At 38.9% G+C, this 4,875-nt stretch overlaps 2 non-coding genes across 2 annotated transcripts; both read left to right on the forward strand.

The window, feature by feature from the left end:
• Positions 1 to 2,606: 2,606 nt before the first annotated feature.
• Positions 2,607 to 2,678, forward strand: Trnae-uuc. The gene has a single exon. It is a non-coding gene; the product is annotated as a tRNA-Glu (tRNA).
• Positions 2,679 to 3,493: 815 nt separating this feature from the next.
• Positions 3,494 to 3,565, forward strand: Trnae-uuc. The gene has a single exon. It is a non-coding gene; the product is annotated as a tRNA-Glu (tRNA).
• The last annotated feature ends 1,310 nt before the right edge of the window (positions 3,566 to 4,875 follow it).

A 4,875-nucleotide genomic window follows, 5' to 3' on the forward strand; every position in this document is an offset into this window, starting at 1 on the left:
AGTGCCCATTTTTCCTTTTTTTTTTTTTTTTTTTTTTTTTTTTACAATGACCCTGCTATAAAAGGTTATGTACTCGCGGGTAGTAGGTATAGGCTAGTCTGTAGGTAGGTTTAGTTACCTATTAAGATAGGATACAGGCAATATGTCATAAATCAACATGGTCATACATCAATTACCTATTCATTTTATATGGCTTTTATAGATGAAGAATGCACTATCTATACAAGTATTCATAAAGGTGTATATCAACTATGTATGCATGTAGGTATGTATTTAAGGTGGCTTTCTGGCTTTTATCACTGTACAATGGACCGTACAGTCTGCACTAATGGCTGCTGTAATTACCTATTATCCACATTGACAAGTTATTGTGTCCAAAATAAACGATAATAAATTTTACTTTTGTCTCCAGTCCTGCTGGCTTTTTGTTTTGTTAAAATCGATAATGACGTTATAGTTGTGCTTTATCCTTTTATCCGTTGACGTCGCGACGGATTGAAAGTGATGTGACATGAGGAGAAGAGAAGAAAATGGAAGGGAGGAGAGAATGGGAAGAAGTCTGGAAATCTGGAGAAAAGGAGAGGAAGTTGGAGAAAAAAAAAAAAAAAAAAAAAAAAAAAGGAAGAGAGGGTAAAAAGTGGGTAGAAGAGAGGGAAAATAAGTGGGTAGAAGAGAGGGAAAAAGTGGGTAGAAGAGAGGGAAAAAGTGGGTAGAAGAGAGGGAAAAGTGGGTAGAAGAGAGGGAGAAAAGTGGGTAGAAGAGAGGGAAAAAGTGGGTAGAAGAGAGGGAAAAAAGTGGGTAGAAGAGAGGGAAAAAAGTGGGTAGAAGAGAGGGAAAAAGTGGGTAGAAGAGAGGGAGAAAAGTAGGTAGAAGAGAAGGTAAAAAGTGGGTAGAAGAGAGGGAAAAAGTGGGTAGAAGAGAGGGAGAAAAGTAGGTAGAAGAGAGGGAAAAAGTGGGTCGGAGGGAGAGAAAACCGCCATATTAAGTATGATGTGAGGCGAACGGTTTTTATCTTTTATTCACCGAAAAAAAGAAAATTTCAACGTTTCCCTTGACAGTTTTTGTACACTTAGCCCTTTTCTGTGCCTGTGGAATGGATTCAGGATATCTGTAAACGAGGACCTCAGAGATATTACTCAGTAACATACCTAGGATTCATCTTGAGATTGGAAATTCCTGAAGGAATAGAATAGGTTATCGTAGCTAATGAGGAAATGTTTTCTTCTTCTTCTTCTTTTTTATTTCTTTTATGGGACAAGTTTTGGTTAATACGGATCACCTGACGAAAATCCAAAAAATTGTTCGTCAATCTTCGCCGTTGGCCTCTTTTGTTCAAATGGGTAGGTACCCATTGTCCCTATACTTCAAATAATTATGTCATTATTCCACCTTTCGAACAGTCTCATGAATTTTGGGGAAAGACACGATTCGGCTCAAGTTTAGGACTTTAGGTGGAAGATTTTGAGTACCTATTTTAGAGAGAGGGAGTTTTTTTCTCCAATATTTTGCATCATCTCAAGATAGTCTATTAACTGTGAACTATGTCAAAGGGTTAAGAGAAAGACAATCTTGGCTGTCCTACCTCTCTGCCTCCGGTTGTAAATTGTTTTCTTGGAAATATATTTCTAACATACAATACAAAGTACACATACAGGGTGTTTAAAATATTATGGGAACACCCATGAAAATCGATTTCCGCCTGGGCCGGACGTTTTTTTTTTTTTAAGAGGTTTGACAGAGGGAACTATAATTGCTATGGTCTTATCGTCCCGAAATCGAAGAGAGAAGGAAGACAGGATGGGAGAAAGCCAGCCGTTCCGAGAACGAACATTATCCCATCAGGATAAAATCCGCCCCGGGCGGGAATCGAACCCGCGGCCTAGCGCTTACAAGGCAGACGCACTACCAACTAAGCTAACTAGGCTGACTGGGGGACCTTAAACAGCCTGAAATTTCCCTTGCTACAGAAATGGTTTCAGGCCCCCTTGATGAACCTAGGCCTGATGACCCCCTCCCCTCTGGAAGCCCCTGGACCCTCTACCAAACCTCTTGAGAAAAAAAGTCGAAATTATCATAGTCTATCTCTTTTGTTACGCCCTGTATAACATGTGTATACAACATGTATGTACGGAGTTCCACGCTGCGTCTCTATTTTCTGATAGACATTTTCCCCCCAAAACACTTTACAAAACAGATGAGAAATACTTTCAGGTTTTCCACACACTTTATCCATTTTACATAATGTATGTACATATAGGTACAGTTATGTATGTAACTTACTTATATGTATATGTATATTGTATATTACCTATGTATATTTTACATTATCTATGTATTAGTAGGAATTTTGAGAGAAGCACTTTTGCATAAATAATAAAAAGGGTTTTCAGGGTCATAAAAGGATTGAATAAAAATGATTGATAATTTTGAATAATGCATGCACGAAAAAAGTACTGATTCTTCTGCATACCTACACATACACATACCTATAACCATCAGTGACTTATACCCAGTCTAGGTATTATTATTACTTTAGGTACCTAGTACCTACCTAATATTAAACAGTTTAAGCTAGAAGATTTTGCTCTAATTTAGTTTGTGAGTCAGCTCCCATGGCGTAGTGGTCACTGCGCTCGCCTTTCACGCGGGAGACCCGGGTTCGATTCCCGGCGGGGTCAAGAAATTTGTATCATGCAAATGATTGATTCCGTGACTGGCTGTTGCGGGTTGCGGGGCCCACTCAGCCTCATGAGGAAAATGAGTAGCTATGACATATAAATGCTCATAGCGACCGGTGCCAGCATGGTAAACATTGGATGTTGGGATTATTGAGATATTGGGAAAATCCTACGATACTGCAGTGAGCACCAAAGTTGTGACATAATAACACAAAGAAACTGCATTTACATTTAATTTAGTTTGTGAATTGCAAATTATTTGTGGTTTTTCTTCCGTTTGTTTCAACATAACTTCCAAACGGTTAGTGCAATTTCTATGAAATTTTGTAGACATGAAATTCCTCGATCAAATCTTGGGCCCTATAGGTTCAAGGGGTCCCCAGGGAAACCTTTTTTTCAGTGAGGTCTACACTTTATTAATTAATTTAACTACCAGTAAATAACATACAGAATTTATACACAGTTCGAAGGCACACAGAAAAAAGTTCAATTTCATCATCACAATTTCTGAGATTTAACTACCAGTAAATAACATACAGAATTTATACACAGTTCGAAGGCACACAGAAAAAAGTTCAATTTCATCATCACAATTTCTGAGAGAAAGCCAGGATTGAAAAACTTTTTGCGGGGAAAGAAAGAAATTGAACAATCGCATTACAGATTATCTCTCAGGATTTGAAGACATAGAGTTAAAGCTTCCCATACCTATAACCATCAGTGGCTTACCCAGTCTAGGTACCTATTATTATTACTTTAGGTAATATTAAACAGTTTAAGCTAGAAGATTTTGCTCGAATTTAGTTTGTGAGTCAGCTCCCATGGCGTAGTGGTCACTGCGCTCGCCTTTCACGCGGGAGACCCGGGTTCGATTCCCGGCGGGGTCAAGAAATTTGTATCATGCAAATGATTGATTCCGTGACTGGCTGTTGCGGGGCCCACTCAGCCTCGTGAGGAAAATGAGTAGCTATGACATATAAATGCGCATAGCGACCGGTGCCAGCATGGTAGGTAAACATTGAATTTTAGGATTATTGAGATATTCATAGCGACCGGTGCCAGCATGGTAGGTCAACATTGGATTTTAGGATTAGGTATTGAGATATTGGGAAAATCCTACAATGCTGCAGTGAGCACCAAAGTTGTGACTTGTGACATAATAACACAAAGAAACTGCATTTACATTTAATTTAGTTTGTGAATTGCAAATTATTTGTGGTTTTTCTTCCGTTTGTTTCAACATAACTTCCAAACGGTTAGTGCAATTTCTAGGAAATTTTGTAGACATGAAATTCCTCGATCAAATCTTGGGCCCTATAGGTTCAAGGGGTCCCCCAGGGAAGCCTTTTTTCAGTGAGGTCTACACTTTATTAATTAATTTAACTACCAGTAAATAACATACAGAATTTATATACAGTTCGAAGGCAGTAAGGCACACAGAAAAAAGTTCAATTTCATCATCACAATTTCTGAGAGAAAGCCAGGATCGAAAAACTTTTTGCGGGGAAAGAAAGAAATTGAACAATCGCATTACAGATTATCTCTCAGGATTTGAAGACATAGAGTTAAAGCTTCCTCAACTTTGAACTTTTAAAGGAGATGAGAAGAGAGGAGAGGGAGGAATTGGTACTACCCATCCGTCTTTGTTACCTCTCTTCTTCCCTTTGCTCCTACCCCTTTATTTTTAACCCCCCACCCCACGATTTTTTTTATTTTTTTTTTCGTGAGGCGTATACAAATGAATCAAATGAATTAGTGTGTTCACATTGCCAACGAAGAAAACAAGCTGGGTCCGTCCCTCCGGGAATTTTTTAGCCCGTAGTTTATTCGATCGTGATTAAAGAAAATCAGTAACTATGTACCGATTGGTACTACCCATCCGTCTTTGTTACCTCTCCTCTTCCCTTTGCTCCTACCCCTTTAATTTTAACCCCCCACCCCACGATTTTTTTTTTCGTGAGGCGTATACAAATGAATTAGTGTGTTCACATTGCCAACGAAGAAAAAAAATCGAAAAATTATGACTTCGGACGAAGCAAAATTCGTGCAGTGTGAACGGGCTGTAGTTCCTATCCGTCTTTGTCTCTAACCTTCTGTTCCTACTACATTCCTGCTTTCCTACTTCCCCTTGTTCTCACGCCCTTGCTTAGTTTCTCACCCTCCCATTTATCCTATTTACCTACTCCCTATCATTCCG

Source organism: Diaphorina citri, unplaced genomic scaffold (genome assembly GCF_000475195.1).
Source record: "Diaphorina citri unplaced genomic scaffold, Diaci psyllid genome assembly version 1.1 scaffold1951, whole genome shotgun sequence".
Lineage (NCBI taxonomy): Eukaryota > Metazoa > Arthropoda > Insecta > Hemiptera > Psyllidae > Diaphorina > Diaphorina citri.